General features: G+C 39.4%; 1 protein-coding gene across 1 annotated transcript in view; it reads left to right on the top strand.

Annotated features, from left to right (window-relative positions):
- Positions 1 to 5,369: 5,369 nt before the first annotated feature.
- Positions 5,370 to 22,443, top strand: part of RAB38 (RAB38, member RAS oncogene family) — a 126,983-nt gene continuing 109,909 nt past the window's right edge. The window contains exon 1 of the mRNA XM_025928358.2: positions 5,370 to 5,494. The gene's annotated coding sequence lies outside the window, so the exon portion shown is untranslated. The remainder of the gene's footprint in view (positions 5,495 to 22,443) is intronic.

The following is a 22,443-nucleotide window of genomic DNA, read 5'->3' as shown; positions in this document are numbered from 1 at the left end:
ATTTCCAGGAGAACAACATGTGTTGTATGTGTGGAGACACCGCCATCCACAAAGGAAAATAAAGTTTAGCTGCGCAGCCAAGCACAAGCGAGACATTGACTTTGGTGCTTAGTGCCTGGATAAGCTTTCTGGCTGTGCCTCATAGGAGCAACAAAGCCTTAGGCAGTTTTCTTAAACCCACCTGTGTTTCAGTTTGCTGGTCTGTGAGGTGGAGATAACGGGATAGATAACCCTGTGTAATCTCTCCATGTCTAAACCCTTGCACTTTTCTATGGCATGGTTTACTTTATTTAAGCTTTATTTAAGCCTCAGCCTTTCAACATCCCAAGTGGGGAAACAAAAGTAGATTCAGATGATGCAATTTCACAGCATCCAGACTTGCTCGCTGACCTTTATTTGACCTCTAACCACTGAATCCAGGAACTGAATAGATTTGAATAGTAAAGGATACATGTACCTACTTCTTAGACCTCCCCGAGGGTTAAATGCCTTCATAATACGTAGAACATGTAAACAGTATTTGGAATGTAGAAAAGAGTATATAAATATTAGATATCACTCAAGTCTTCTTTTTCTGAACACAGATCGTAAAATGTTTGCTGTGAGGAAACAGCTAACACATGTTCTATAAATAAACATGCCGTACCTTGCTATGAGAGTGGAGGAGGGGCTTATGAGATTTTTTCTTTTTTTTTTTTTTTAATGTTTATTTTTGAGACAGCGCAAGCAGGGGAGGGGCAGAGAGGGGGGGACAGGGTCAGAAGCAGGCTCTGCACTGACAGCACAGAGCTCAACATGAGGCTCAAACTCCGGAACCATGAGATCATGACCTGAGCTGAAGTTGGACACTTAACCGACTGAGCCACCTAGATGCCCCAAGATTTTTTTTTTTAATTTTAAGGCAGAACAGAATCTACAGAGGCACACTGGCACAAAGAAACAAAAACCTTCAAAAACTTGAGATAATTTAGATTTTTTTGGTGTAGAGGTTTTTACATCCTTGACTGCACTGTTGCCTCTGCTACTCCCTCTGTGGAACAGGGTGAGAGACCATCATTTGGAAGCTACGGCTGAGAGAAAAGTCACTGCAATTCTGAAGTAAAAATGACTAAGGTTAATCTATGGGTGTAATACGTTGATTTTCTTATTTGGGGTTTTCCTGTAAGGATAAGGTAAGCATGATAGTCACAAAACGTTAGTGCTGGAAGGTCACCTGGTCCACCTCTCATTAAAGTAAAAACAGGCCAGCAGAGGTGAAATAGCATACCTGGGGTTCTAGTTAATAAAGATAAATCTGGATTCCACTATGTTCAGGGCTTTCTACTGTTCCTGCTGCTTCTCAATTAAAAAAGGAGAAAGGGGGCGCCTGGGTGGCGCAGTCGGTTAAGCGTCCGACTTCAGCCAGGTCACGATCTCACGGTCCGTGAGTTTGAGCCCCGCGTCGGGCTCTGGGCTGATGGCTCAGAGCCTGGAGCCTGTTTCTGATTCTGTGTCTCCCTCTCTCTCTGCCCCTCCCCCGTTCATGCTCTGTCTCTCTCTGTCCCAAAAAAATAAATAAACGTTAAAAAAAAAAAAAAATTTAAAAAAGGAGAAAGGAATCTGTTGTGAGACCAATAAACTCACCATGTTCTGTAAAATAATTTCTAAGTTACTTTCCAGCTTTCAGAAATCTTATCTCTCTGGGGCAAGTACTCTAAGCTTCAATCCGCATGTGGTAGTTTAGAAGCCTTAATTTAACAGTTGTCCTCTAAATATAGTGATATTTATATTTCTTAAGTGTAATAAAGATTTATTTTTGCTCTAAAGTGGAAACTTCCTGACCACAATTGGAAAGCTTTAGACATATCAGAGTCTTCTGCTTCGATGGAAATTGCATGGACTTGAAACTGAATATTGGTAGTGTCAGTTAGACACCGGACCTTAGTTTCATTAGCTATAAAACATTGACCTCGTTGAACTGCAGTTGTGATTGAAAGTGTGAAATTGCCTGGACTGTAAAACAGTTGAAACCTCAGCAGACATTCTGGTTGTGCTACACAATGTTCTCATCATGACAGCCAACCAAAATCGGAGGAGAGAAACTGGCCTTTGGACAGAAAATGCAACACATGTCTTTGTTGATGTCCTTTTTCCTTTCAGAAGTCCATTTATTGAGATTGCCTTTCTTCAAATGCTTTTTAAATGTTTATTTATTTTTGAGAGAGAGAGAGAGAGAGAGCAGGGGAGGGGCAGATGGGAACAAAATCCGAAGAAGTCTCCAGGCTCCAAGCTGTCAGCACAGAGCCCGATGTGGGACTCAAACCCACGAACAAGATGATGACCTGAGCTGAAGTCGGACGTTTAACCGACGGAGCCACCCAGGTGCCCCTTCGAATGCTTTTTAAATTTTTTTAATGTTTATTTTTGACAGAGCATGAGTGGGGGAGGGGCAGAGAGAGAGGGAGACACAGAATCCGAAGCAGGCTCCAGGCTCCGAGCTCCCAGTTCTGCAAGCTAAAATACAGCTGAACAGTAACAAGAATTAGTCTATGGAGACAAAATAGCTTTGTGCTCTGAAAATATGGACTGAGTCTTTGCTTCTCTAATGCTTGTTATTTAGTCCTTAGTTCAGTTATTGAACAGAGATCTCTAGTCTTTAGTGTTTGTTTAAAAGGCAATGCTAATATTTACTTCCATGGGCTATGTGTGGCAAAGTTTAAAAGAAGCAATGGGTATTTGTTTTTATACTACCTGCCCTGTAAAACAAAACAACAAAAGGTTTAAAGTGCTTTGTAAAGTTAAAGGTGCAGTAAAATAACTTAAGGCTAAATGAGTGAACAAAAGTAAAGGAAGATGAAGGTAGCAAAATAGGGTATGACCATGAATAAAGTCTGTACAGTCTAGCACATTGGCTGATACATGGGGATCATGCTTCAACAGCAGTTCTCAACCAGAGGTGATTTTTGTCCCTCAGGAGACATTTGGAAATGTTAGTAGACACTGGGGTCATCATACTGGGAGAGGGGACACAGTCCACAAGGAGATATTATCCAGCTCAAAATGTCAGTAGTGCCATGGTTGAGAAAGCCTGCTCTACAACATGAAGACTGACTGGCACATCTTTTCCAGTGTCATTGACTATGAGTCTGGAGTTCTCTCTTGTGCAACAAGAGAGTGGACGCAGAATTGAATGCAAGAGACGCTCATGTCCGAGAGGAGACAGGGGCCCCAAACGGGCATTTCGTCTCTGTATTTATTGAGCTCACAAGATATTACCCGTGTGGGTAGCGTGAAGACAACAAGATCTTACACATGTGAGTATGGAGAAAGTAGTCAGATAGTAATCATTAACTTGTGTGAGTAAGAAGCAAAGGATCCTGGGGGGTGGGGGGCGTGACAAGTGGAGTTTGTGATCAAGGTACATTGTCACCAGATGGAAAGTAATTTCCTGCAGGTGATATAACAAGTTACTTGTGATCCTATTACAATATCTCACTACCTAACCTCAGCGCTTTCGCCCCATGGTGGCGGCTTTCCACCCTAAGCTTTTTTCTAACCCATTTATGTAAGTAGAACCTATTTCCCCACATCCCAGCAATTAATGGTGGTATAGACTTTGGAGAATGGGGAGAATTCCACAGGCTCAAGTTATCCCAGAAGCTTCCAGAGAGTATATGAAACTTGAGCTAAGCTGTGAAGAACCAAGAGGGGGAGTAAAAGACCTGCCAGGCCCAGGCAGTGGGGAAGATTGAAGCAAGGGGAGAAGATCAGGCACTTCCCTCAGCTTCAGGATGACATACAATACCCTCCACCCTATAGGAACCCATGGATATGATTTTAGAAAGATTTTAGACTTGTTAAACACTTAGCCATGTAGTAAGAACGGGGGTCATTAGTGGACCATAAATTGGTGAATCCATATTTTGAAAAAGGAGGGGAGCAAATGGGAAGATAGAATGATAATTGGAAGCCCATGTTTGAGAAAATTCTGCCATAGAAGGTGAACATATCATCTCAACTCATCAAACATTTGACCAAGAAAAGAGGTAGATTGTAGTAGTTTTGCTTAAAAAAGAGCATTTGTTTAAAGCATTGATCCTTTGTCCTTGTGAGGTTGTGGATCGTGGGCCCTTTTGAGACTGGTAAAAATTATGGATTCCTTCCCCATAAAAAAGCATGCACTCTTCTAAATTTTGCATAAAATTTCAGCAGGCTCTTGGAGATGTACAAGCCCCAACATAGTAAAGTACAGTTTTGTGCGTAGGTGCTTTTCCCCCCTGCAAGTAGTCATTTCATGGTGCAGATATAATCATTAGTTTTCTTTCGACTGTTGGCTGGGAGGAACCTTTGGAAAGTCTTGACAGGTGGGGTTCTGGGAGCCTGTATCAGGTGGATAACTCAGCTTCCAGTTGGAACCCCACTCTCAGTCAGACACTGTTTGGACACTGAGCTCCCCATTCGTTCTTGGAGCCTAGTGGCTCTTTTGGTTCCAGCCCCTTGTTTTGGTTTCTCTGGGGTTGGGACCTAGTTGGCATCTTTCGAGCAGGACTCTGCCAATAAAACCCCACCTAGTAACTACAGTTCTTCCAACAGCAGAGAGACTCTTTTGATGCCCTCTGTCTGCTTTCAGGAATTCTTCTTGTGCAGCCCTGGATTCCCCATATCTGTGGTCCTGCCATCCACAAGAGCAGCACCATTACTTCCTCCTCCCCTTGAGCCCATGCTGCTGCCTGCCCACTTGTGGTGGCCACAAGGCAAGTAGATCTTTACACCTGCCTGCCAGAATCTTAAGAGGCCTTATGTGGGTTAAGTCACAAACACCACGTAGATGGCCTCAACACCTCACTCAAGGCTATGCCGTTGGAAGAGCTCCCACTGTGGGCACAGGCAGGTTGCATTTCCCAAGGACAGGGGAGGAGGTGAAGAGATTCTAATTGCCTGGGTCCCGCTCAAGGGTCAGCCAGAAGTCACCTCTTCTCCATTATCTCCTCTAACTTAACTCTAACTGCCAAATCTACTTTATTTTTGCACCCAGTGACTTGTTTTTATTGATAATAATAGCTACCATTTATCAAAGTCTTATTTTGTGCCAGGTGGTATAGTAAGCCCTTTAAAAAAAAGACTTAGGAAGAGCAATAGGGACCCTTTCCTGAAAAGTCAACACCACTGGGGAAGACAGAGGAAGGACGTCTTGAGGGATGAAATATAGAGCTGTACTTTGATAATATAGAGACCTGGGTTCTAATCCCAAATAAATGGATGAGCTCTATGATTTAGGGCACATTACTTAACTGCCCCGATTCCGTATCTGTAAAACAGCATCTTTACAAGTAATTGAACGAGACATTATATGTAAAGGCATTACTTACTTCTTCCTTGTCTTTTGTAGGTGACTATCATACTTGCACTAGCCCTGCAATGTGAGAAGATGCCTTCATCATCTTAAACCAGGATGAATAATAGAAGGGTGATCTCAGAGACAGAGAGGTTAATCACGAGATGAACAGTGAAAAAGGTATGACATACTCTATTTTAAACATGGTGAGTTTCAGCTGACCACCGCAAAAGCAGTAAAAGCTTTTCCTCTCAAAAAGCTTCTCGCCAGGGGCACCTGGGTGGCTCAGTCGGTTAAGCCTCCGACTTCGGCTCAGGTCATGATCTCACAGTTCATGAGTTCAAGCCCTGCGTCGGGCTCTGTGCTGACAGCTCAGAGCCTGGAGCCTGCTTCACATTCTGTGTCTCCCTCTCTCTCTGCCCCTTCCCTGCTCATGCTGTGTCTCTCTCTGTCTCAAAAATAAATAAACATTAAAAAAAAAAAGCTTCTCGCCAGAAATATGACAGTGATTCACAGAAAGTATTTGTTTAGCAGATTTGCAACAATTGCTATCGGCTCAAATGGAAAATATTTTCTGGTAGCACACTTGGCCCTCCAAGGGAAGTTGATTATTTTACTTAGAGTGCAATGGCATGGAAGGTATTAAGGACAGCAACATTTCTTCCAATATAAAAAATAAATAAGTAAAATTAGGAAGGTGATTGAGGCCTTCTGCTATATTTCGTATACTGGGTGTTAGTAGAAAGATATCAACCCAGGGTGGGCTCACATTTAGGCTCACTGCCAGCTGAACATCAATCTGGGTGCTCGGTGATCTCTTTCTGTATATTTGAACTACCCACCTATTGGGCTTGTGAAGTTTGGGATAATAAAAGAATAAAAAAAGAAAGAGCCCCTGCAGTTTTTGCATGAATTTTTATTGAATTCAGCTCAGAGCCCTTTAGCAGGAAGAGTGCTTGCTTTGGCAAGCGTCCAGAGAACATCTTTTAGGAGGACCCTTTCTGTTTTTGTTTTGGAGCAACTTTGTGCAGTTAATCACCACGTTATTTACAGCTATGAAAAGTTGGAAACAACCAAGAGGTCCAATAAATAGGAAATAGATCATTTACAGTTTGCAAGCTTGACAGTATATTATACAATATTAAAATAGCTATGTTGTTGATATACACTGTTAACAAATGTTTAGAATATATAGAAAAATAATGCTTTGATTTGCTACATAAAATGCAAGTGGACATATAAGCACCTTCAAAAAGGCAGGAATATTATGAATTGCTAAACATGTTATTGCTTTTATTGTTTTTGTTGTAACAGCTTAGTTATAAATAACAGAAAATGTAATCAAAATTTGCATGACCAAAAAGCCCTCCTCACGCAGATGTGCTCAGGTTTCTCTCCCCTCATAAAAAAAAGGCACCAACTTTCCACATTACTGCAAATATCATATTTTTCTTTCCTTCTCTCAACAGGTACACTTCTTCAAAGAGGTTTCTTTTCCCTTCTCACTTTGTGTTTTCTCCTCAATCTATTGAAATCTGCCTTCTTCCAGGTCACTTTGAAATTGTTCACATCAAAGTAAGTGAAACACACCTTGTTGCTAAAAGCAGTTTTCTATCTTTATCTCAGCATTTGCTATTTGGTTATACCTTCCTTAACCTTGCAATTCCCAGCTTTCAGATCTCTGTTGTTGTTGTTGTTTTTACACTTTTTATTAGGCTCCTGGTCCTCCAGTTTTCTCTTAATTTTACAATTCCTCCAGCTTCTGTGTCTCCTTTCCCCATCACTACACTTTGTCTCTTGTTGAGCTTTTCACTGTCAGCATAAATCATCTCTGTGCTGATGAATCTCAAATCTAGTCTCCATCTCCAGAGTTCCTGCATTAGTTATCTATCATGGCAAAACAATTACCCAAAACCTAATGGCTTAAACTGGCGCACATTTATTGTCTTACAACTGCTGTGGGTCAGGAATCTGGATTCTGTTTCACTAGGTTTTTTGCTTCATGGCTTCTCACAAAGCTGCACTCAAGGTGTCTGCTGATGGTCTGCATTCTCATCTGAAGACTCAGCTGGGGACGGCTCATATAGTAACTATAGTCAGCATCCAGTTCCTTGCATGTTTTTGGATTAAAGTCTTCAATTCTTTGCTGGCTATTGGCCAGAGAGCACCCTGAGTGCTTCGCCACTTCATGTGGGCTTCTGCAGTATGACAGCTTGCTTCATCTAACTGCGCAAACTCTAAAAGCAATGGAGAGAGTGTACTAGAATATAGGATTCAGTCTTTGTAACCCGATCATGGAAGAGATATCTCCTCAATGTTTCCATATTCTACTGGCCAGAAGCAAGTTCCTCAAGGAGAGAGTGTTAGGGAAACCCTGAATACCAGTAGGTGGGGCCTTTTGGGGCCAACATAACAATGCCTACCATAGCTCTAAACCAGATATCTCACTTCCCACTTGTACATAGAAGTACAAGTCCCATTATCAAGTGGAAAATGTACAAGTCTGAGTACATCATCTTTTTCCCATCCCCAAAGTAAGCTCATTTCCATCCTTTAAGTTAATGGCACCACCATTCACTGCATTTCCAAAATCAGAAATGACAGGTATTATCATGGACTTATTCTTCTTCCCCACCCCCAATGTCCAATTATTGATGACCTCCTTCTAGTTCTCATTTCTAGATACCTATTATATCTGTAGTATGAAAATGCACCTTTAGTCTACCTGTGGTTTTTATAACGCAGGCTACACAAATTCACACTCACCAAAATCTTCTTGGTCAGTAGGGATACATGAAGTTGAATGACAAATATTGTGAAGGGAATAGCTTTCTACCTAAATGATATCAAAACTTCCTAATAGGATGAAGTGGTTTAGTATGGTTATTTCCAGTATGGGGGATGTAAGCTCAAAACAGTCGTGTTTGTTTGCAATAACTTCTATCAACTGTTCTGGAAAATATTATCTTCCTGGAAGGATGAATCCCTGGAAAATGTTTCAGTCCTACATATAACTTTTCAGGTATTTTCATTTATTAAATTTTCACACCAGTCCTAAGAAGTTCAGACCTATTTGTTCTACTATTTCATCCTCTCAGGGTCTCCACTAATGCACAGGATGGCAGTGTAAGGGCAGGAGGGTGTTCCTGTGCAGATCCTGGAAGCAGCAGGGGCCTGCACACATCAGTTCAGAACTCTAATTCCTCTCCAAACCTCTTCAGTTCTAGCTGCTTGGAATTTAGACATTGTGGTCTGCTTTTAACAAACCTCCTTTTTCTAATGTGACCATGAGATGGGGATGGCCAAGAGTGACAATGGCATTTTCTAATCAGTTATAACATGATTGGTTGTCACATATTTCATATATTTCCCTAACTGCTATGTCCTTCCAAGGCAGTCCTGGAATGTTTGTCTGGGAGCTGTCTGTGCAGAAACAGATTGGGGTATACCACCTATAAACTGGAGGCCTTACTCCTATGCTCATTTCAGTCGCTGCCATCCATGCCTTCAAGACCTAAGTCACCGGAATCCCTAAAATACTCCTCATCCTTAGATTCAGTTTAACTGGATCAATTTCCCAGGCCTAGAAAACAGTTGATACTTGTTATCCTGACAGCCCCATTCAAAAATGAGATATGAAAAGTAATGCTTTCATAGCGACATGTGGGAAAGAACTATAAAAACCCTTAAGACATGGTTTGGCAAAGATATTTTCCCCAATTCAAAAATGAGTAGTGTTTTCTGGCATCTGCTGTAGTACTTTGTGGCTGGCAGCTGAATTATCTTGGTCTCTGCCCAAAACTCTGGCTTCGAAAGCTGATCTTCAAATCTCCTGTGTTAAAGAAGGATATAAAACATTTAATGGTTGTTTGTGTGTCAAAAATAAGACATTATATTAACCAGATTAGGAGATGCTTTGCTTGTCCAAATGGCCACAACAATAAACAAAATAATTACTTTTTGCCTGGTAATGTAATGTTTATATTATTCTTCCAAACAACCTATGAGATAGGATAGGTTTTAACAGCCCATTTTGCAGATATAAAAACTGAGATTCAGTGAGACTAAAAGGCTGGCTTGTGGGTATTTGAACCCACAGATTTATTTATTTATTTATTCATTCATTAATTCATTCATTCATTTTTAAATATTTATTTATTTTCAGAGAGAGAGAGAGAGCATGTGTGCGTGTATGCACAAGCAGGGGAGGGGCAGAGAGAGAATCCCCAGCAAGCTCCACTGTCAGCACAGAGCCTGAACTGGGGCTCGATGTCATGAATCATGAGATCATGACCTGAGCCCAGATCAATAGCCAGATGTTTAATGAACTGAGCCACCCAGGCGTCCCTTGAACCCACAGCTTTAGACTTGAGCCTGTTTTCTTGCTAGTTTGCTAAATTATTTTTAAGGTTTATTATCTGAAATGTCATGTAGTAAGCAGCAAGTTAGTAATTCTTCCTTTAACTATGACTGAGAGAAAATTATATACCATTCTCAGCCAATATTGACTTGGAGAATTATTTATACCTTCCTTAGCATTAGTAAGTTTACAGTACTTTTGAAGACAATTATCCTACTCATGACTGATCTGTCACTGTAAAACAGGTATGGACTCGAGTGCCCATAAGTAAATATGTTTTGGTGTCATAAATATGTGTTGGTGTCCACATTCCTTTTTCCTAGAAAATTTACTTTAATCAGGTTCTCCTGCCTCTGTGAATTCACTGTCCTCTAACCCATGACCTCATGTCATTTAGTGCTTTGAGACCTCTAAATGGGTTCTTTATATTGAGGTGAGGACATAGCTTGCCCTCTCTGTTAAAAGCCTATAGCATTAATTCACTGTCTTTCAATTTGATAATTGAAATAATTCAGTCCTGTACATATTGCTTTCTGTCATCCTTTGCTTTTTTATTTTTATTATTTATTTATTTATTTATTTATTTATTTATTTATTTATTTATATTTATTTTTTGAGAAGGGAGATTAGAAGTCAATAAGAGAAGAGGCAAATGGAACAGTGTTATATAAATCTTTGCTTGTGAAGCAATCTCGGACCTCAGAGGTGGGTTGGTGTGCCATAAAGGGAAGCATCAGTCTGATATATGGACTTCAAGGAAACCCAGTGATGTGATCCAGGCAGCACTGACATTTAAAGGGACATCTTCTGTAATTGATGGAACATGGCTGCAGGAGTCTCTTAGGCACATGGGAGACATAATATGGTTCTACATTTTGGCAAATGATTTCCAGTTAGTGCCCAGATGAAATAAGTAGAAATAATGTGAGGACCCAACAGAATAATGGGTAAGCATGGTATCTGGAACCAGGAAATTGGGCCAAGGTTCTAGGGGGTACCAGGGGGAGACAGTCTAGGAGAGTATTCAAGGTTCTGGGGAGGAAGAAAGGCTGTAGCACTAGGCCTGGGTTTTACCCCCACATACATTGGATTTTAACAATATTAGATGGATGCACCTGCTGGTGAAGACAGGGTCAGTGGTAAGAAAAATTTTGTGCAGGAAAATAATGCAATCAAATCTTTATTTTGATAATATTTTTATCTGCTATTAAGGACAGCTTGAGAGGGAGGAATGAATGGAAACAGTGAAATCAATTAGGAGGCTGTTGTTATCTTCAAAGCTTTGTCTGTCTCACCTTTATTCTTGTCAGATTTCTTTTTCTAGATATCTTTAAGAGTCTCTCTTACCAAATGTTTTAACACTCATTATCTGTTTCTGTATCATGAATCCCTAATGAGATTGTAAACTTTGATGAATTTGATGCACTTACTTCTGCTTGTTTATAGCATTAGGTTAATGATAAACAATCAGAAAAATACATGGGCATGTTGCTGTGAAAAATACAAAGCATGACAAAGTATGGCATGAGCAGAGAAATGGAGGTATGTTGTATTCAAGGATATAGCTATGTCAAAAGGGAAAGGTTCTTTGACTCCTGTAGAAAGGTGTTATGCGGGGAACTTTTTTTAAGTTTATTTATTTTGAGAGAATGAGAGAGAGAGATTATATACATGAGTGGGAGAGAGAGAGAGAGAGAGAATGAATCCAAAGCAGGCTCTATGCTATCAGCAAAGAGCTGGATGCAGGGCTCAAACCCATGAACCGTGAGATCATGACCTGAACTGAAATCAAGAGTTGAACGCTTAACTGACTGAGCCACCCAGGTGCCCCTGTGGGCAACTTTTTGAATCACAAGTTGCACCATCTTTCTTACAGTTAGTGTTCAAAGATATATTACTTTATTTCTTTTTCATTCAACTTGTTTGTGTTTTTATGTGTTACTTGTAGACAGTATTAGTTGTTGTTGTTGTTGTTGTTGTTGTTGTTGTTGTTGTTGTTGTTGTGTGTGTGTGTTTTAATCCTGCCTGGCAATCCTTGAATTTTGCTCCTGTATTGAATCCATTTGTACTTAGTATAGTTACTGAAATGGCTGTATTTGAGTCCACCATCTTGGTGTTCAATTTCCATTTGTCCCATCTGCTCTATACCCACCCTGTTTCATTATCCTCTATGTACTGCAGTCCTCAAATTCCTGATGACAGTGATGCTTTCTCATAATTACTAAGAGGCATGGAGTGCTGGCAGGCCTCTTGCGGTTCTCCTGCACAATTGGCGGGCCCCATGCCTGCTTCTCAGGAAGAGTCATCTCTTATAGCATTCCTGCCCTTCCTTCAGTGATGTCTGTGGTCTCCCACGATTCGTGCCTGGGATGCAGATGGCTCCTCCCAGGTACCTTTCTTCGCCATCACCTAGACAGCCATATATCTTGCACCCCAGAGAGAGTCCCTTTTATGTCCTCTGTCCCCAGTGTTTTTTGTGAGCACTCAGGGAAGGCTCAAGAAAAGAGTTGGTGAAGGGATGCAGAGATCTTTGTGCCTCAGCCTTTGAAAATTAATTAAAATTCCATCTACTTTCTTTTTACCCACATCTATAGCAACATCCTCCACTCACTGCTCTGCCAAAGGAGGGTATGCTGTCTCATCAGAGAGGCTTGTCACCTTTTCATTTCAGTTCACTAGGTTACCTGATGCCGTCAGTTCTCTAAGAGACTAAAAATCTTTAATGGTTTTGTGTATTAACCAGTTCGTTCTCATTAGTAGAGTGGAAGCAGCATGTCCTCTCACTTTCTCTATCCTAAGGAAATGGAGAACTCAGATGATGCATTTTCCATGCTTACCATAATTGCTGGCACACGATTGCTGCTCAAAAAATACTTGCTAGTTGAATAATATGAGTAGTCCCATCTACTATTTATACATCTTTAAGTTATCGTTCAGTTGCATCTGTGCTTAAATCCAGATATTGTTTTAGAGAGAATCAATACAATAAACTCTAAAAAGAAATGCGCTCCTTCATGTCATGTATGTCATAGATGAGGAGGAAAAATAATCCTTCTGTTGTGCTAGATAGTAGCAAATCAGAGCAAAGAAGGAAGAAACCTTCTACAAGGAAGCCTTTATGATAATCAGAGATACTCTGGGATTCTGGGATAACTATTCTTAATATGATTACAAAATCTAATAAAGAACAAAAATGTTAGTATCCCTGTAGTTTCTTTGTTGTGGGTCATAAAGCTCTCTACCTTTTCCAGACAGATCCATACATCATGCACACACATAAAGTACCTTACTTATTCATGCTTTATTTCTGGGTCTTGAGTGAATCTGTGGAGAATAATTGTTATGTAAACATCATATTGTCTTTGATAACTGCACAGATATTCTGGAATGGGAAGGATTAGGATATATTTAGAGGTCATCCATGGGTTATATAATGGAGTAATATTCCATATAATAACATCTTGAAGTACAGTCAGGGGAAGTGACCAGATCATTGCAGAATATCTAGGTCAACAGCCTCACCTCTGAAAAATAGGCTGGTTGCCAAGGAGGGAAAAGATGGACTTCTTTCTTTTTGTAACCAGAAATAGCAAGACCTCATGTCCTATAAAAGCAAAGAAGGACTAAAATATCATGAAACAGACCTGGGTTATAAGAAATAAAAAAGCTATTTCTTGTTGCCCTGAGTCTTTTGCTTATATTACAGATAGAGGCAGACGCTGAGCCAACTTTGAGGGAATCTAAAACATAAAAATACATTATTTTAAAACATAATAAATACATTTTTTTTTGGTTCTCAAGGAACCAAAGAGCATCCTGAGTTCAATGAAAAGGAACAAAAGAATATCCCTGTTATCTGGAACTGAAGTTGTTTAAACACAATATACCAGAAGAAAAGTAATCACTAAAGTATGCAGGCCTATGTGTGTATATGTATTTACATATGTATGCATGTATACATATGTGTTTATGTGGGGATCTGTGTAGTAGGGAGAGAGAAAGAGAAGAGAAATTGAGAAATGAAGGCCAATTGCTGAGAGAAATCTGGTTTTCATCAATTTACAAATAGAAATTGGGACTGTACCAGATATGAAGATGAAACATTTTGAGTCCATTAGGCTTTCTTTGAGTTGCAATTGTTAGGGCATAGAATTTGCAACGCATAGATATTTCCTTTGCTTTGCATGCCTGTGCTGCAGAGATATTTAAACTCACGCCTCATGTATCCCTCTGGAGCTCACGCTCAGTCTGATCCTGGAAATGCTGAATATCTGACTGATCTCTTCATGAATCCGAGGCTGTTTTATCTCAAGGCTTAGCATGCTGTCAGTAATTCAAAAGTCCTTAGTCCTGCCATTAAGCTAGATTTTGCCTCACAAGAGAAAAGAGGGAGAACTAAGGCTCTCTGAAAAGCCAACATGTAGGGTAACCTTGTTCTGAACCCTTTAAAATCATCAAGGCTGGGATAGAATCATCTGGGTTATTTTGAGTCACATATATTTCCAATTTCTTTGCACAGAATTATTTTTAGTCTTAATTTTACTAGCAATGCTGAAAGCTAACCTTTATATCTTTAAGTGTTCTCAATTTTATCATCTAACTGATCTTTATAAAAACCAAGCCTGTCTCAAATTGTTTCTAAAATTTCATTGGTTAACACCTTTACAAAATCACCACTGTCTTTGGGTTAATATTGACCCTGAGGGTCAGTGTAAGATAGAGGTGAAGAGCACAGACTCCTGAGTCAGACTGATGAGCTCCCATTCCACATTCTACTACCTACTTACTCACGTTTCCGTTATTTTCATTTCCTCATCTGGAAAATGGGATAATGATAGCACCCAAGTCATACAGTTCAGAGTATTCGAGAAGATAATTTACCTAAAGCCATTCAAAAATTGCCCGGCACACAGTAAGTGTTTAGTGAATGCTAGTTAATATCACTGTTGACACAGAATACAAAGCCCTTTGTGGTGGGACCATACTTGACTTTTAAATCACTGTGGGTCAGGAAATCGGCTAAATTTCTCCATGTATGATTTTGTCTGGTATTTACAACAATCATATTAGATAGGTATAACCCTTGTTTTTAAGCACAGATAGTAGGTACTTCATATCAGCAGCAGCAGTATTATCAGAATCATATTTTCCTTCATCATGTATTATCATTCCAACTTTATAGAGAAGGTAATCCCTTCATATGGATTTGAATAATTTAAACAGAGCACATCCATCTGGAAGAGAGAGACAGAGAGACAGAAATGCTAGCAGGAAGAGAGATAAAGAAACAGACCATTCAGTTTCTTACTGCTGGCATCAATCTCTTTGAGACACAGCAGCACCAAAATTTTTCTAAATTTGCCCTTTATCTTTATCATGAAATCCCTATTTTGGGTAAAGCTACTTTTTTCTTTGTAAACTCTAAAGTCCTACCTGCTGCAGTATAGGAGAATACAGAGGATTAAAGTCTCAGAGATGGTGTGATGGATGATCTTTGACTACGATTTGCTGTGGGGAGCACAAGTGATGAGAAGCCAACTTGGTACCCCTAAGGGTAATTAAGGCACAGCCTAGTTTGAACCTCAAGCGATCCTATTCATCCTTCCCTTAATTCAATAAATGTCTCACCACTTTATACTTACACATCTACAAGTTTCTACTGAAAGGACTCTACCTATAGTACTGAATATTTACTCAAAGTAGACCTACTGCCTCTACTTGTAGACATGAATTTGTATTTCTATCTCCCTGGGCATTTAGCTACATGACAAACCCACATGCCTCGTGGGTGGGTAGCGTGCTGCCAATGAGACAAATCCTGAGATGAATGCACAGAACGGATACAGGCTCAGAGAGAAGCCTGGAAAAGGCTGGAACAAGACCAGCACGCACGAGCCACTGAAGCTGTTCTGGAGGTCAGCCGGGGTGATGCACATTTTAACCAAGAGCGAGTTCTGTCAGTATTGCCAAAACCACATTCATTCCTCTTGAACCAGTTCCCATTATAAGCCTTTGTTTCTGCTTGAAAACATACAAAGTGTTTTCAAATGTTCTGTCAGAAGAGTCAAGAAGTCAAGGCCTAAACTCCTTATGGAATGTCACACTGTAAACTGGATACAAGTTCCATAACTCACTGTTGGTGGCTCAGAACTAAGCTGTACTTTTTGTTCCTTCTTCTCAAGTCTCCCATTTTCTCTCCTGTTATTCTCATTTCACGTATATCCTAAAAATCCAAATGAACAAAATTGGTTCAATATAATTTTTTAATTCTGAATGTGGAAAATCTTCGGACTAAACTCCGTGATACCAAAAAAGATGGGGCTATTGAATTAAACAGAATAATAGGCTAGCAGAACCAGTTTGGAAAATATTTGATGTAAGATTCTTATTTTTTAAATGCAAACCACACACACACACACACACACACACACACACACACAAATGGTTTGCATTTAAAAATACATAGACTAAAAATTGTGATGGAACAAATTCATTCTTGGCTGTATTTATTTCATGTATAACACTGTATGTAGATGTTTTCAGGCATCCCAGATCTCAGGAAATATAAAATCTCAGAGTTAGTTTGGTAAAACAAAAACTCTACTGGATAATGAGATCTAGAGGATCAACAGATGTATTTAAAATTTTTTTTTCTGGGGCGCCTGTGTGGCTCAGTCCGTTAAGTGTCCAGCTTCAGCTCAGGTCACAATTTTGTGGTTCATGAGTTGAAGTACCACATCCAGTTCTGTGGTGACAGCTCAGAGCCTGGAGCCTATTTCAATTCTGTGTCTCCCTCTCTCTTTGCCCCTCCCATGCTCATGCTCTGTCTCTCTCTCTCTTTCAAAAATAAATAAACATTAAAATATAAATTAAAATAAATAAAATTTTTTTCAGCGTTTATTTATTTCTGAGGGAGAGAAAGAGAGCACGAGTGAAGGAGGGGCAGAGAGAGAGAGGGAGACACAGAATCCAAAATAGGTTCCCGGCTCTGATCTGTCAGCAGAGAGCCTAACACAGGGTTTGAACTCACAAACCGTCAGATCATGACCTAAGCCAAGGTCATATGCTTAAATGACAGAGCCACCCAGGGGCCCCTCAACCTATGTATTTTAAATGAACAGCTCATTAATAGAAAAAAATGGGGTTAAAACTGCCAGCACTTAATTATTTAAATGTAGGATTAAAGTTAAACATCTGTTGGAGGTATTGTGTGTTTTAAATATAATGATATTGATGTACAATGATATAGCAAAAGAATGGGATAGAAGGAAAGAAGAAGGAATAATATATAATTGTACTAATTTCTCACCTATCACAGATGGTAGTTAACAGAAATTCTGAAGTTGAAAAAATACTTTAAAAATATGACTAACATCTCAACTTTAAAGGCACATGTAATAAATAGAAATATATTTTAGGACATAGCTCTTGTGATAGACAAAGATTTAAAAAAGTACAGTACTTCCCTTGGAGTACTTAATTTTTTTAAGTAAACTTTTTCCTTTAGAATAGTTTGAGACTGACAGTGAAAATGGTACAGACTCCTCTTCTACCTCCACAGCCATCTTCCCCTATTAATAACACCTGACATTAGTATGGTCCATTTGCCAACAATGATACATTCTTACTAACTTAACTTCATACTTTAATGCCTTAATTAAAGTACCTTAATTTTGATCTAATATCTTCTTCTATTCTAGGATGTCATGTAGCATATCACATTACCTTTAGTGATCTTGTCTGCTTAGGCTCCCCATGGCCATGACAAGTTCTCAGACTTCCCTTGTTTTTGATGACCTTGGCAGTTTTGATGAATACAACTCAAGTATTCATAGAATGTCCCCCAACTGGGATTTGTTTGATTATTTTTATAGTTACACTGGGGTTATGGGTTTTGGGGAAGAAGATCACAGAGGTGAAATGCCATTTCCATCACATTATATCGAAGGTCCATACTGCCAACATGATTTATCACTGTCAACCTAACTTACCTGGTTGAGGTGTGGCTGTCTGGTTTTTCCACTGTCAAGTTTTCTTTTTCCCATTTTTTTCATGCTTTACTCTTTGAAGGAAATTACTATACACAGCCCACACTTAAGGAGTCAGGAGTTATGCTTCACCTTTTTGAGGGTGAAGTATTTACATAAATTACTTGGAATTCTTCTGCAGAGGTGATTTGTCTATTCTAATCTATTCTATTGACTGATTTATAATTTATATATGCATTGAATTTTTAATAATGTCAAGATGTCAAGAATAAAGTCACCTATTTAAAAAAAAAGAAGGAAAGAAGAAAGGAAAGAGGGAGGCAAGGAAGGAAGGAATGAAAGAGAAAAGGAAGAGAGAATTCTAGAACTGAAGTCAGTCCTTCACACAGGTGGCCTGATCGTATCAGTCTCTCCTAGTTCCATTTCATTACCTGTCCTGAGTACATCCTACTATATAACTAGAGAAAAGCTGAAAATTGTTTAACAGTTACAGTTTACTCGGTTGTTACATCCTAGATGAAAGTTTGTGTTCAAAAATACTGAACCTTAAGTCTTTAAAACAATCCTGATTTCCACTTAGAGTAAGCATAAATCACAAGCTTGTATTGCAAAACTGTTAAACTTTTTTCTTTAAAAAATGTTGACCAAGAGTCAGCGATCAGGATCAATTACATTCCCCATCCACCACTCATACTGGACATGCTAGACATCCGTTCACTCCCATAGATGCATGGCTTCCACTACTGTAGTAGCTGCTGTTCACTGCTCCTTGGCTGCCTATGCAATGTTTGATTGAAAATCACTGGAGTTTTCCTGTAAAACTTGGTCATATCCACTCATGCTCCTCTGGCCGCCATAGCCGCCCCCATAACCACCACTCAGCTGCTGAGAAGTCTTTTTATTTTTTTATTAAAAACATTTTTAATGTTTATTTATTTTTGAGAGAGAGAGAGAGAATGAGAGAGAAAGAGACAGCTTGAGCAGGGAAGAGGCAGAGAGAGAGGGAAGCACAAAATCCAAAGCAGGCTCCAGGCTCTGAGCTGTCTGCATGGGGCCCAACGCGGGGCTCGATCTCACGAAGTGTAAGATCATGACCTGGGCTGAAATCAAGTCAGATGCTTAACAGACTGAGCCACCCAGGTGGCCCTGGGTATAATATATTTGAATGCATATTTAGTAACAATTAGGGTACCATACATAAAAGCTGAAATTTAGCTCCTATTATAGTGTAAGTAACTAAATGTAGGCAAGTATCAAATAAAAAATTATCTCCTCTCTGTCTCTTTCTCTCTCTCTCTCTCTCTCTCTCTCTCTCTGCCTCTCTCTCTGCCTCTCTCTCACTCTCCCTCTCCTCTCCTTCTCTCTTTTACACACAGAGCTCAATTTATATATCTAGAAGCAATGACAGCTATGTTACAACTTAGGCTAGTCCTTTTTGACTTTGATTTTGAGAAGGATCTTGATTTCAGAAACATTAAAATGTGGAGAGGGTGTGCATCTTAGAATTAAGACACTATACTATTTATCATTTTTAGCAAAACATAGGGCTAAATCATGAATCGAGGGCAGCTGTATAGATCAGTCTTCTATTTATGCAACAAATGTATCATTTTATCTTTAAGAGCCAATACTCTCTTTTTTTTTAAGTTTATCGAGAGGGGCGGGTGGCACATAAGCAGGGGAGGGGAAGAAAAAGGGAGAGAGAGAATCCCAAGCAGACTCCTCTCTGCCAGCACAGAGCCTGATGCAGTGCTTGAACTCATAAACTGTGAGATCATGACCTAAGCCAAAATCAAGAGTCGGAAGCTTAACCGACTGAACCACTCAGGGGCCTGAGCCAATACTTTCTATTAGTTAGCCATTCATTCTTTGTATCTATAATTCATTGATAATTGGAATTTTTCATAGTGAAGTAAAAGCAACCTTACAACATATATCATCAAAAAGCAAAAACCTTACAGATTATATCACGAAATAATATACTGGGGTGCCTGCGTGGCTCAGTTGGTTAAGCATCCGACTTTGGCTTAGGTCATGGTCTCATGGTTCCTGAGTCCGAGCGCCACACAGGGTTCACTGCTGTCAGTACAGAGCCCACTTCAGATCCTTTGCCCACCCCCCACCCCCGCCCCTATCTCTCTACCCCTTCCCTGATTTCTTTCTTTCAAAAAAAAAAAAAAAAAAAAAAGAATTTACCAATTTGTTAATATGTGCTTTGGTATTTTAATTACTTGAAAATTGGCCACTTATATGAACCACATTTGGAAAAATCCCCTCAAACAAAGTGTATCCAGAAAAATTAAGGCAGGAAAGTCTTGAAATCGAGCAAGTTAAAGCCCTCCCTAAACATATATACTTCCATTTCTCAAGGTGAAGCAACTGAGACTTAACAAACATTTCCTAAATTCATGGCAAAATTAGGACTGTAAACCACACTTCCTGGTTCTATGCCCAAAGCCCTTCCCACTTCATTGTCCAACCATAATGTGTTTTCTTCCTTGACCTATAACAGGTAACTAAAGATCTGCAGTAAATTAACTCATGATTGAGAGCACACATTATGTAGTAGGTCAAGGCAAGCTCATCACCCATAGAATAATATTAGGAGAGATCCAGTCTGCCATTAAGTGGGCTCTATGATCCCTGCCCCAATCCTTCCTGGTTTGTCTTTGAACCTACTCCCCCTGCCCTTAAAGCTGATTGGCCAAACCAACTCCTATGTATACAGGTGGCTTGAGAAATAAAATCACTTATCTGGTTTCATTAAAACAATAACAACATTGTAAATATTATCAAGAAAACATATTATTTTAGCCTAAAAGTTTCCTTCTGGGAGCCTGGGAGTGTCTGTTAGGGAATGTTCCACATTCTAAAAGCTATGTTTGTTTTCAGTCCATTTTAAGTGGAATATTTTTCACCCTTCTGAGTAGGGCAGACAAAAGCTTTAATTAAACAAATGTCACATGGGAACTCTTGCCCCCAAAGCCTTTATTGGCCCTAATTAGCAGATGCAGCTGTAGACTCTATCAATATGAGATGGTCTGTTTATTGTGTCCATTTATATCATACTCATCAGGGAGTATGTGGAAGACACCCCAGAATTATCAGCTTTAATTAAAACTGGCTCAAATGGTGGAGAAAATAGCCCACGCAAAAATGGGTCAGGTAAAAGAGGAAGATTAAAAAAAAAAAAAAAGCAGTAGCCACAGCACACTGAGAATATTACCATGGCTTCTTTGGGAAAACTGGAGGAGGGTGTTTGATGTTCTGATTGTCAGCAACTGCCTGAGAGACACGCAGACATTTCAGGGCTGGGCTGAATTATACAGACAGGGGAGCTCCTGAGTCAGAATGTTTTCTTCTCCTCCCCAAGGTTCCTAAATGACCCACCGCTCCCCTAGCTTTCATTCCAAATAGACTGGGAAGGAGAAGTGGTACATTCATTTAGACGTATTCATTGAATCCATCATTCAAGGACTTATATACAGTTAAATCTGGAAGCTCCTGGAAAGTTATTTGATGTATCTTAAATACAAAATCTAACAATATTTATTCAAATTCTGCTGTGCTTTTATATATTTTTCTTATCCTTACAACTCAAAGCTGGTACCTTGCATTTTCCAGATAAACTATCTTAGACTCAAAAATTTTAAGTCCTTTCTAAATGTCATAGAGTTAATACATGATAGAAGCAGGATCTAAACTTCAGTGTGATTCCAAAGCCCAGACACCTTTTTCCAAACTGAGGCTTCTCGATATTAGTCAAAAGAATTTAGTATTTTGGCCAATAACTTGTTAACATGGATAAAGGAGCTGGGATTTCTGAAGACCAACAAACTGAAGTTTAAACCTTTTCCCACAGTTTCTTCACTCATGAAATCAGGATAATAAATACTTTTTATGAAAGTTGGATTATCTGAGATAAACTTTGTGAGAAGATTTTGGCCTGTGGAAAATGCTTGATAACCATTGTTGCTTATTCTATTCTCACCATTCCATTGTGACCCTATTTTGAAAGACACTGAGATGGTGGTTCATCAAATCTCTTTGGTATGTCATTGGCTTGCTTAATATAAAGCATATACTGATGCTCACCCTTTGTGTTCTAACAGAAATATAAGCTTTATTTGTTCTGTTTCCCAAGGAAACAATTGCTAGAAGTATTACTCTTCAGTTTAAAAATTGTGAAATTTGAGGGGTGCCTGGGTGGCTCAGTTGGTTAAGCATCTGAGTCTTGATTTCAGCTCAGGTCATGATCTCACAGTTCATGGGATCGAGTTCCATGCTGACAGTGTGGAGCCTGCTTGGGATTCTCTCTCTCCCTCTCTCTGTGCCCCTCTGCCCACCAAATAAATAAATAAACTTTCTTAAAAAATGTGAAATTTGAAAGTAGCAGTGATCAGCCAGTAATGAGAAAGCTGTAACTATTTAGAATGGGCTTTGTAAACTTTTCTGGTGAAGTCCCCTTAAAGGCACAGCAGAACCAGCCTGTGTCTCTATGTGGTTTGAATGCTCTTCAGCAAGCATGAAATTTGTTAAAAGGATATAGTGTTATCTTTAAAATAATGCAGTTTTGTGCTCCTTAATATATACGCTTTTTTAATTGAAAATCATTAAACTGTTAAGTCTACTCTCTTCCTCCCTGCTTTTCAAGTCATTTAATCATGTCTATGCTCCAGAAGACATGCCTTCTTTTTTTTTTTTAATTTTTTTAATGTTTTATTTATTTTTGAGACAGAGAGAGACAGAGCATGAATGGGGGAGGGTCAGAGAGAGAGGGA

Source organism: Puma concolor, chromosome D1 (genome assembly GCF_028749965.1).
Source record: "Puma concolor isolate L17-30 chromosome D1, mPumCon1.1.hap2, whole genome shotgun sequence".
Classification (NCBI taxonomy): domain Eukaryota; kingdom Metazoa; phylum Chordata; class Mammalia; order Carnivora; family Felidae; genus Puma; species Puma concolor.
This window is presented reverse-complemented; position numbering and strand designations above follow the sequence as displayed.